The sequence below is a fragment of the Myxocyprinus asiaticus genome, chromosome 5 (assembly GCF_019703515.2).
Source record: "Myxocyprinus asiaticus isolate MX2 ecotype Aquarium Trade chromosome 5, UBuf_Myxa_2, whole genome shotgun sequence".
Classification (NCBI taxonomy): domain Eukaryota; kingdom Metazoa; phylum Chordata; class Actinopteri; order Cypriniformes; family Catostomidae; genus Myxocyprinus; species Myxocyprinus asiaticus.
Window position 1 is genome coordinate 2,950,264 of NC_059348.1, and position 12,924 is coordinate 2,963,187.

Genomic DNA, 12,924 nt, shown 5'->3' on the forward strand with positions numbered 1-12,924 from the left:
GAGATCAAGCTAGAATTCTTTAAAAGCATTATTAATATCAATGGCCGAGGTAAAATTTTCACTACCAGCAGATTTCACTGAGGGAATGGTAGAAAAGACTCTCTCTGTTTTATATATCTAGCCAGAAGCTTCCCCGCTTTGTCCCCCAACTCAAAGTATGACTGTCTTGCCCTGAATAAACAAAACTCCACCTGAGGACCAGTTGGTCTCCATATAGACACTGATTTCAGTCTTTAGCATTTGTTGGAATTCAGTATTTTGCAAAAGGGATACATTAAAATGGCAACTATATGATTTCTTTTTCTCCGTATGTGGCAACACCTCTAAACACACCAGAGCATGATCTGAGACTAAAATGTTTCCAATAGAGCAATCAACAACAGATGAAATGAGGGACTTAGATATATATATAAAAAAAATCTATTCTAGAGTAAATCTTACGGACTGATGAAAAAATGTATAGTCCCTACCAGATGGGTTCAGAAGTCTCCAAATATCTGTAAGACCAAGATTTTTACTCATCCTGTGAAGTGTCAGTGTTGCTCTAGGGGGCTTGCACAACTATGATCAAGGACTGAGTCCATCAAAAGATTAAAGTCTCCTCCCAATATTATATCATAAGGGGTGCCAGCGGCTAGCAACATCCCTTCAAGATCTATAAAAAAGCCCTGATCATCCACGTTAGGTCTATAAATATTAGCCAAAATAAGACTTTGCCCCTGAATTTCAGCTAAAACAATAATGACTCTTCCTAATTTATCTTTACTCTGTTTGAGACATTTGAATTGTAGATGTTTACTTATCAGTGTAATGACTCCCCTGCTCTTACTCGATCCAGCACTATAAAAAAATGCCCACCCCATATCTTTCCAAATTTTTCCGCTTTCTGCAGAGAAAGGTACATTTCTTAAAGAAACACTATATCATATTTCTTATGCTTAAGAAGAGAAATAACCTTCCTTCTTTTTATGAGGTGCCCCAACCCATTCACATTCCACATGAAGAGAGACAATCCACTCATATTAACATTTGACATTTTGACATATAAGAAAAATAGATAGAACCCTGCGTACGACGGTGCCAACTGGCATCCATCCCTCCAAACTTAAACAGTCCATGTATGCCTACGAGGACCCCCGTGACAACTTTGCTGTCGGATTGCTCAAGTCTGATGTTTCTATACAAATTTTGTGAGACAGAATTACACAGCAAAAGATAATCTATAAAACAAACTCCAGTCAATAGGCGGAACAAACTCAAAGAGCATGTAGAACGTTTCTGAGATCATCCGATAAAGATCTTGTGTTATGCGAGGCAAGGAGTAAAGGAAGACTTTCTTGGAAAAACCACAGCATTTTCTTGTTCCCAGACTTTGTGAATTCGACAAGAGAGAAACGTGATCGATTCAAGGAATGCAAGAAACTTTTACAGCAACGGAAGTTCGCTTTTGCACAGATATTCCCAGCCAAATTGAGAAAAGATGCTAAGGAGGGCCATAAAACATTCAATGCCCACAGCAAGAGATGTCCTTCATAAAGTCAGTAGAGTGAGTAAGTCATTTTGTGGTACTCATGTTGCAGCCAAGTGGACCGGCTCATTCACTTGACTGTTTGAGGAAACTGAGCGTTTTCTTTGTTTTTTTTTAGCAGGTTCAGCCTGAAGGAAAGGAGGGAGGAGTGTGGCAGGGAGGAGGGTGGGGCTGGGTGGGGCTAATCAGGCTAATCAAACCCTCGAGAGGGATAAAGGCGACCGGAGGTGGCAGTTCCAGAGAGAGAGGGAGTTACGGGCAGCTGCCCGGCATGTATTTGTCTTTTTGTTTAAGTTAATCATTAAATGATTATTTATGTTGTTAAGCTGGTTCTCGCCTCCTCCTTTCCCTTTTACTTCGTTACACACATATTATGTATTCAGAATATATGTGAAGTATTTAGTTAAACCTAATAATGGGTTTGAACTTAGGAGTAGTAGGCTTAGACAAAATGTATAAAGCAATACAGTTTGGTACAAGGCAAAAGCAACAATAATTTCTTTGGCATTAATTGGCGACCGGAGGGGGAATCGTCACCAGTAGAATAACATCTGAACTGTTGGAATTCCTGAGGGAGCAGAGGGTCAGAATATGGTGGAATTCCTGGATGGGCTCTTTCCGAATCTGCTTGACATAACAGGCCATAAACTGGAAATCGAGCGAGCTCACAGGGTCCTGGCTCGGTGATCCGCTGAGGGAGACCAAATTTCTGAAATCATCTCATAAAGATCTCGTTACACGAGGCGAGGAGTAAAGAAGGGCTTTTTTGTAAGAACTACAACATTTTCTTGTTCCCAGACTTTGCGAATTCGACAAGAGAGAAACGTGATCGATTCAAGGAATGCTGAATTGGTTGGAGTCTTGCATTCCTTGAATCGATCACATTTCTCTCTTGTCGAATTCGTAAAGTCTGGGAACAAGAAAATGTTGTAGTTCTTCTAAAAAAGCCTTTCTTTACTCTTACATCAACGGAAGGTCGCTTTTGCACTGATGTTCCTGGCCAAATTGAGAATAGATACTAAGGATGGCCGTATTTTCATGTCCCCAGCAAGCACTGTCCTTCATAAAGTCAATGGAGTAAGTTATTTTGTGGTTCTCACGTTGCAGCCAAGTGAACCATCTCACTGAAATCCACTTGATCATGTGCTGGTTCTGCTAGAGGCTGGAGTTTGTTTTGTAGAGGAACACACCTTTGGGACAGTTATGTGGATGAATCTACACGTTATTTTTGTTTATTCCACCTATTGGCTGGAGTTTGTTTTATAGATTATCTTCTGTTGTGTAATTCTGTTTTACAAAATTTGTATAGAAACACCAGACTTGAGCAATCCGATGGCAAAGTTGTTTCGGGGGCTCTTGTAGGCGTACATGGACTGTTTGAGTTTAGAGGGATGAATGCTGGTTGGCGCTGTCGAGCGCAGGGTTAATGTGCACGCTTTTCTTATTTCTGTTTGGTTGATTTGGGGTTTGATTGTTGCACTTAAGTGGAATGTGGTCTTTGTAATTGTATTTTTGACACACAATCTATTTTTTCTATGTCAAAATGTCAAAGGTTAATATGAGTGAATTGTCTCTCTCTATGGGGCACCCCATAAAAAGAAAGAAAGTTATTTCTCTTCTTAAACGTAAGAAATATGATATAGTGTTTCTTCAAGAAATGCATCTTTTCCTGCAGGAAGCTGAAAAATGTGGGAAGATATGGGGTGGACATGTTTTCTTTGTTCACTCAAAATCTCTGTCATACATCTAGTGCCCATGTACAATATATGTAATAGGTGCCAAAAACATGGTTGGTGGACAGTCAGTTTTTATGCAAAATTACACATTATCAATTGTTGTATATTGGTGAAAGTAAAAATGTTTGCGCAAAAAATCTTTTAGACTTCCTCAGATCTTCTTGAAATCCACACCATTGAAAGAGGAGGCTGAGATTAGAACAGGAGCACAGGTTTCACCCTCCTAAGTCTATCCAGCACTGAGATTTGGACATCCCATGTACAATTTATCCCATTTACAGAAATAGTGCTTTCGTGGACAGTCAAATTTGAGGGTTTTAAAGGGCTTATGTTGTTCAGGGGGAGTCAGAGAGTCACCTAAATATGATATTTAGTGATTTTCTGTATACTTTACATTATAATGTTGGTGGACATTAGCAGGTCTATACAATAAATTGGCAATGGACATTTAGTATGTTGGTGGACACAGGACTAATAGACCAATAAAATAAATTGAAAATTGACATTTAGTATGTTGGTGGACACAGGATTAATACACCTACACAATAAATTGGAAATGGATATTTAGTATGCTGGTGGACACTGGGGGGAAAAGAGACCTATACAATAAATTTGAAATGGACATTTAGTATGTTGGTGAGCACAGGGTAAAGAGACCTATACAATAAATTGGAAATGGACATTTAATATGCTGGTGGGAATGGGGTAAAGGGACCTATACAACAAACTGGAAATGGACATTAGGAATGATGGTGGACACAGGGTTAATACACCTATACAATAAATTGGAAATGGACATTTAGTATGTTGGTGGACACAAGGGTAAGAGACCAATACAATATATTGAAAAAGGACATGTAGTATGTTGGTGGCACAGGGTTAATACACCTATACAATAAATTGGAAATTGACATTTAGTATGTTGGTGGATACAGGATTAATACACATATACAATAAATTGGAAGTGGACATTTAGTATGTTGGTGGACATGGGGTAATAGACCAATACAATAAATTGGAAATGGACATTTAATATATTGGTGGTTAATAGACCTAGGTCTTGTGGTTCAAAGTGGGCAAAATAGTTGGTTAGGGGGAAGATAGTGGGTCTGTGGACTGCCCAGCCCCCTCCAGTTGGTACAGGGGTCTTAGGGGGTGTCATTGGTCAAAGTGGGCAAAATAGGAAAATTTTGGGGGGCCGGCACAGCGTCCATGGACCTGTGTCCGTTTCCCCATCCTGAATTCCAACAAATGTTAAAGGCTGAAATCAATGTTTATATTTAGACCAACTGGTACTCAGTGTCCTCTGTGGGCATGGCTTGGGAGGCACTTAAGGTGATTCTTAGGAGTCGGATCATACAGTATGCCTCATTCCCCAAAAAATCCAAAGTACGAGAACTCGTGGAGTTGGAAGGGAATATTAAAAGTGCCGAGGCAGAGCTGAAGCACTGAATGTCCGATGGCCTCAGAGAATTGACCCGATTGAAATACAGATATAATACTATTTTGTCACAGAAGGTGGAGTTTTGGCAATTCAGGGCAAGACAGTCCTGCTTTGGGTCAGGGGACAAGGCAGGGAAGCTTTTGGCTAGATATATAAAGCAGAGAGAGTCTTTTTCTATGATTCCCTCAGTGAAATCTGCTGGTGGTAAAATATTTACCTCAGCCATTGATATTAATAATGCTTTTAAAAAATTCTGGCTTGATCTCTATAGTTCCACGTCTTTGTCTACTGATGAAGATATTGGAAACTTTGTGGACCCATTAGAACTCCCTAAACTGACGACTGAGCAAAAAAATTCTCTTGATTCTGAGCTAACTTTGGAGGAGCTTGGCGAGGTAATAGGGGCCTTGCCTGCAGTCAAGGCTCCGGGGCCAGACGGCTTTGCCGCTGAATTTTTTAGATGTTATGCTACAGAAATTGCTCCACTTTTGTTGGAAGTTTATGTGGAATCATTGGGGATTAGAGGGTTTCTGCCAACCATGGTGCGGCCTGGATCGGTCTGATTCTTAAAGGGGACAGAGAGCCAAGTGAGTGTAAGAGTTGCCATCCAATTTCCCTGATCCAGCTTGACGTAAAAATATTGTAAAAAATTCTGGCTAACCGATTAAGTTGTGACATCTCTTGTACATGTTGATCAGGTGAGGTTTATTCTGGGCTGCAGCTCTTCTGATAACGTTAGGCATTTCATCAGTATCATGTGGTCAATGGCGAATGATCAGACTCTGCCTCACTTGACGCCGAGGGGGCGTTTGATATGGTAAAATGGGATTATCGTTTTGGGATTTTGGAAATGTACAGGTTCAGGAATACTTTTATTGGATGGATTAAGTTACTTTATAGACACCTGGTGGTGGCGGTGCAAACGAATGGATTGGTTTTGGATTGTTTTACTTTGGATGGGGGAACCGAGCGGGGTTGCCCTCTTTCCCCATTGTTGTTCTGTCTTGCCCTGGAGCCATTAGCGGCTACAATAAGAAGGGAAGATGTTTTCAAGGGGTGGTGGCAGGAGGTGTGGTGCATAATCTTTTGCTTTACGCTGATGATATTTTATTATTTGTCTCTGACCCCATTGGATCTGTGCCTTGCCTCCACAGAATTATTCATTCCTTTTCTAATTTCTCGGGTTGCAGAGTCGGTTGGTTTGGATCCGGGGCTTTGGCTTTATGGCGTGCTACCCAGTGGCGGCTTTTCAGCCGGGCACCTTCCAGTGGCCCAGACAGGGCATTGGGTATTTGGGCATTTTATTCCCAAAAAATTTGTCTGATTTAGCGGGTGGGCTTCATTGCATTTATCTATGATTGGGAAGGTTAATGTTATTGAAGTGAATTTCATTCCAAAATTTAACTACCTGCTATAGTCTCTCCCTGTAGATGTCCCCATCTCTTATTTCAAGCGATTTGGTAGCATAGAGGAGTCCTTCATTTGTAGTGGTGAGCATCTTAGATTGCATTTCAGTGGGTTGCATGGGCCGATTCATTTGTTGTAGTGCATTCGGTCTGGGATATTTGGCTCAGTAGTCGCTTCCACCTGAGAGGGCCCCTCCCTGGTTTTGTGTTAAAAGGGAGGTTCTTGCCCCTGTTTCGCATTTGCAGGGCCTTTCTACTAATTGGTGAGGTTGGGTTGGACCTTGTTGTCTCACATTTGTGCTCTGTGTGGACAGGGGTGTCCGGGGTGTTTGATTTGGACATTTGTTTGTATGTTGCCTCGAGCATATGGTTGAACCCCAAATTGTGTTTTGGTGGGTCCCCTTTCTGCTGGTCAGAGTGGATTGTGAGGGGGGTTATTACACTCGGTGACCTATATGAGAGTGGAGTGTTGATATCCTATAAATTTGGTTCAACATTTTGGGATTCCCAAGTAGCACACACCCCCCTAAAGCGGCAGATACTCTGAGAGAGGTGATTACTGCTTTTGGAAAAGGTCATGAGACATCAGTGTATTACTCCCTGCTAATTCAGAATCTGGGGGATGGAGCTTTAACTTCTATCAAGAGATTATGGGAGAAAGATTTAAACTTGGTATTGGAGGAAGGAGTGTGGGCTACGATTCTAAAAAATGTAAAGTCTGTATCTAGAGATACAGGGTGCGCCTTATGCCGTTCAAAATTTAACATAGATTCTACTGGACCCCCTCTAGATTGTATAGGCTTAGTCTTAAAGACACACCCACCTGCTGGTGATGCCAATACGAAGATGGAGACACAACCCATGTTTTTTGGTGGTATGTGTGAAGATATAAGAATTTTGGTTGAAGGTTCAGAGTTTTATATGTCACGTATTGGGTACTCAGATTTAATTTTGCCCCAGACTCTGTATTTTGGGCGATGGAACAGTCATCAATATGGGGGATAAACACATAAAAAATTGGGTTCTGACCAGTTTTATGATTGGCAGGCAGATAATTTTAAGGGGATGGAAGTCGGCTGGAGCGCCCTCATTTCCGGAGTGGTGTGCGGAGATGGGGAGGAAGGCAGCTTTCGAGAAGGTGTCATGTAGAAGGCTGGGGTTTTGGGATTTGTTTGATAGGATATGGGGCAGTTATTTGGCATTTTTGGGGGACTCTTGGGGTGGGGCTGTGGAGAGAGAAGTATAGTTTTAATTATGTATGATTATTATATTTTCTTTTTTGTTTTCTTTTTTTGTGTGTGTGTATTCTTATATGTGACCACAGGGGTGTTCATTGGAGGTCAGGGTGGGGTTGGTGATTGGGGAGGGGGAAGGGTAATAGTGGGGGTTAAATGTTGATATATGTTGTGGTTTTCTTTGTTATACAATTGTGCTCAAAAGTTTTCATACCCTGGCAGAAATTGTGAAATTGTGGCATTGATTGTCTTTTATTTAAGGATAGTGATCATATGAAGCCATTTATTATCACATAGTTGTTTGGCTCCTTTTTAAATCATAATGGTAACAGAAATCACCCAAATGACCCTGATCAAAAGTTTACATACCCTTGAATGTTTGGCCTTGTTACAGACACACAAGGTGACACACACAGGTTTAAATGGCAATTAAAGGTTAATTTCCCAAACCTGTGGCTTTTTAAACTGCAATTAATGTCTGTGTATAAATAGTCAATGAGTTTGTTAGCTCTCACATGGATGCACTGAGCAGGCTAGATACTGAGCCATGGGGATCAGAAAAGAACTGTCAAAAGACCTGCATAACAAGGTAATGGAATTTTATAAAGATGGAAAAGGATATAAAAAGATATCCAAAGCCTTGAAAATGCCAGTCAGTACTGTTCAGTCACTTATTAAGAAGTGGAAAATTCGGGGATCTCTTGATACCAAGCCAAGGTCAGGTAGACCAAGAAAGATTTCCGCCACAACTGTCAGAAGAATTGTTCAGGATACAAAGAAAAACCCACAGGTAACATCAGGAGAAATACAGGCTGCTCTGGAAAAAGACAGTGTGGTTGTTTCAAGGAGCACAATACTTGTTGAACCCTCTCCAAACATAGCGCTTATGGTTGTGACCGCAAACTTTTGAGCACAACTGTATATCTACGAATCAATTTTTTAAAAAAAATATTGAAAAAAATTACATTTGAAAAAAATGTTTAGAACTTCCTAAACTACTTTAGAGTTCTCATCAAAAAAATCCTCCACATGCAGCAATGACATCTTTGCACACCCTTGGCATTCTAACTGTCAGTTTGTCCATATACTCAGGTGACATTTCACCCCACGCTTCCTGTAGTACTTGGCATAGATGTGGCTGTCTTGTCAGGCACTTCTAACGCACCTTACAGTATAGCTGATCCCACAAAAGATCAATGGGGTTAAGATCCATAACACTCTTTTCCAATTATCTGTTGTCCAATGTCTGTGTTTCTTTTCCAACTCTAACCTTTTCTTTTTGTTTTTCTGTTTCAAAAGTGGCTTTTTCTTTGCAATTCTTCCCATAAGGCCTGCACTCCTGAGTCTTCTCTTTACTGTTGTACATGAAACTGATGTTGAGCAGGTAGAATTCAATGAAGCTGTCAGCTGAGGACATGTGAGTCGTCTATTTCTCAAACTAGAGACTCTGATGTACTTATCCTCTTGTTTTGTTGTACATCTGGCCTTCCACATCTCTTTCTGTCCTTGTTAGAGCCAGTTGTCCTTTGCCTTTGAAGACTGTAGTGTACACCTTTGTATAAATGTTCCATTTTTTTTTGGCAATTTCAAGCATTGTATGGACTTCATTCCTCAAAACAATGAATGACTGATGAGTTTCTAGAGAAAGCTGTTTCTTTTTTGTCTAGTCGGTCTGCGCTTATCTAGACAGACTAATTTGATTGACATTATTTTTCATAATAAGTATAGACTGCAACCACCGAAAATAACATTTAAATTAGTTAAATAAGGTTATTAGAAATCAAGACTCTTTTCTATACTTACCAGTACAAACAAATGCTTTACACTTTCACTGGCCTTCTATTGCCTAAAGAAATATGAAAACAAAAGATAAAATCATAATACAAATGCCTTGCAGAATCAAGAAGACTGACTGTGGGGTCTGCTACACAATCTTTTCTATTGAGATTCCCTCAATTGTTCCATATTACACCTCCTGGAACAAAAAACATGGTATTTACATGGTAAAGTCATGCTGACATTTACTGCCTTTAACCCCTTACACCCTAAAGGCATTTTGACGCATTTCCACTAAAATCACATACCCAAAATCTTATAACTCTAAAAAAAAAATTGATAATGAACTACAATTGAATGGTATACATTTTTAGAAAACCTTTAAAAAGTTAAGAAAATATATCTGGATCCTGCTCAGAGACTCTTATGCTACAACTCTGCTGACAAAACACAAAATATGAGTGCTAAAAAATAAACTTTTCAGTTATTATTCAGTTTGACATTATACCTTTTAGTCAGGAAGTATGGATGGTCAAAAATGTACTTTAGTGTCATTCTCCAACATGTCATCTATACCAGGAAAAATAAATTTGTTTATAGGACAAAGCAATCCAAAATTATAGAATACTGAGCCATGGTTTCCAAGGTGGCCTTTTATTTTTCAAAGTGTCCAAAAAACCTCTCCAAACAATAATTAATGTGTTTTATTGAACAATAAAACAGAATAACTGAAAACTATGAATGCAAAAAAATCTAAATAATAAATAAATACTAAAACACTTAAAATTATATCAAATACATATCTCATCCGAAACATTTCACCTCACTTTGCCACCTTAGTCCATCACTCCAAAAATGTGCATTGAGCGCCCTCTTGTGCACAGTTTATATATGTGTGCTCTGGTTCTATTATTGACCCCTTCAGAGACACACGGGTTGCCTAAATATGGAATTTGACACTCTCTTGAGATCCACTGAAAACGATCTGACACATCTATGATATAAAGAATCGTGTTGCAGTGAGATGCTCCCAGAGAACGCTATAGAGATCGCCATTAACACTACCAAGGTAGCTCTCAGGACACTCTTTGAGTTATATCTCTGGATTTACACAACATATGATGTCAAGTGAGGGCTCCTTTGATTCAGGGTCACCTGCTGTAAGTTGTGATATGAATAAAATATTGTCATTTTATTTACTATGTGTATTTTACATGAAAGAATAAACCTAAATGTGAAATAAAGGCTGTTTTTTTTTTTTTTTATAAATACATTTGGATTTCACATGCTAATACTCACTTTAGTTTGGTATATGAATGCTTGTTATATTCTACTAATCAATACCTTTCCAAAGATATATAACACATGGCTGTGTGATTTTTTAAAATATTTTATTTATTATTATTATTATTTTTATTTTTTACATTATTGTTGTGATCACAAATTTGCGATTTCTTTTTTTTTTTTTTTTTTTTTTTTTTTAAATGGAACCGTTCTAATTTATTAGCAAATTTAAAAGTAGTATTTTAGAATTGGTCAGATGTATTCATTCTTAAAATAAGAATCTTAGCTTTAAAACAACACTTAATTTGTGCACATCAAGCAAGTGGTTATTGAGTAATATCATAATTTTTTTTCGTGATCAGCCGGGTACCGGGTCACTCCTGGTTTAAGAGGTTAACTTAAATTTGTAAACTTACTAGTTCATGAGTTCGCCAGCCAATATAATCTCTGAGTGATAAAGGGTAAACTTTGTGGATTGCTGTCCACAAAGGAGGTGCTCGAGGAAGTCTTCCATGACAAGGAGCCTGTGAATCATATAACATGAGGCTTGCAAATGTCGCAGAAGGGGCGAGAGCTTGAAGGGGCGAGAGCTTGAAGGAATGGCCCAATGGTGGGAAGAGGGGACCACGAAAGAAATGTGGTGATCCCACCTCCCCCAAAGAAAGGGCTTGAATCCGCGGAAGGATGTTCCGGCACCTCCAGTCGAGTCGTCCAGACTGGAGAGCTCACATTGTGATCCGAAAAAGAGATCCCTTTGATTAAGAACATGAAATCTCATGCGGCGCTTCGGAAAGGGAGAGCCCTCCCTATATCCGAACTGGGGGCTCACACTGTATTTGAATGGGAGGGTCCACACTTCAATTTGCATGTGAGAGCCCACTGTATTTAAAACGTGAAAGGGGTCATGGGAACCTTGGGCACATAGCCCGGTCGGGGTCTCAGGATCACGTGAGAGTAACCCGGACCGAACTCCAGGCACGATTCGCTGACAGAGACAACATAGTAACAGCAGAGGCATTTCCCAAGTATTGGGCATCTCCAGCATAAAAGCTCATCTGAATTAGGTAAACTGTGTCTGTGATGTTAATGGTCAGGTTAAAGGTAAACATGTGGTGCCCTGTTGTTTTGTTAGAGGAACCCAAGAGGAAAAAGATAAAAGTGTGATAAATATACTATAATCTGTGTCTAATTCGATGAAAAATGACTTTTTTGAATCATTTACAAAACCAATATTAAAAAACAAATCACAACTTGTTTTTTCGTATTTATGAATTTATGCTCAAGCAGTGGCGCCTCTAAGGGGAACACTGGCCACCCATACGAGGGGGACCTACACAATATTGGGAAGGTGGTTTTAATGTTGTGGCTGATCTGTGTATATATATATATATATATATATATATATATATATATATATATATATATATATATATTATGTATATATACAGTTGTGCTTAAAAGTTTGCATACCCTGGCAGAAAATTGTGAAAATTTGACTGATCATGCAAAAAAAACTTCATGGTTACTTTCGTAACCTCCGTTCCCTGATGGAGGGAACGAGACGTTGTGTCGATGTAGTGACACTAGGTGTCACTCTTGGGGGCCCCAAACACCTCTGATCTTTTTTTTAAAAGGCCAAAGAGAATTGGCGAGTGGAATTTGCATGCCACTCCACCGGACATACGGGTATAAAAGGAGCTGGTACACTCAGCCAGTTGTCCCGGAACTTACCTGCTCGTGCCTGCCACTACTCGGGATGAGACCGGCTCAACCCGGAGATTGTAGAACCTCGCAAAGGTGTTGGGTGCTGCCCAGCCCGCTGCTCTGCAGATGTCTGCCAAAGAGGCGCCACTGGCCAGGGCCCAGGAGGCCACCACACTCCTGGTAGAGTGGGCTCCTAACCCCGCAGGGGGTGGCACGTCCTGAGCCTGATATGCCATCGTGATGGCGTCAATGACCCAGTGGGCGATCCTCTGTTTGGAGACAGCTCTTCCTTTCCGCTGTCCACCAAAGCAGACAAAGAGCTGCTCGGAGCTTCTAAAGCTCTGCGTGTGATCCAAATAGATGCGTAAAGCTCGCACCGGACACAGCAACGCCAAGGCTGGGTCTGCCTCCTCCTGGGGAAGCACTTGCAGGTTCACCACCTGATCCCAAAAAGGGGTCGTGGGAACCTTGGGCACATAGCCCGGTCGGGGTCTCAGGATCACGTGATAGTAACCCGGACCGAACTCCAGGCATGATTCGCTGACAGAGAACGCTTGCAGGTCCCCTACCCTCTTGATGGATGTGAGCGCAGTCAGGAGGGCAGTCTTCAAAGAGAGTGCCTTAAGCTCAGCTGACTCCAAGGGCTCAAAGGACTACAGAGAGATCCCACAGGGGAACGAGGTGCGATCTAGAGGGGTTCAACCTCCTAGCGCCTCTCAGGAACCTGATGATCAAGTCTTGCATCCCCAAGTGCTTTCCATCTACCGCATCGTGATGAGCCGAAATAGCGGCTACATACACCTTCAAGGTG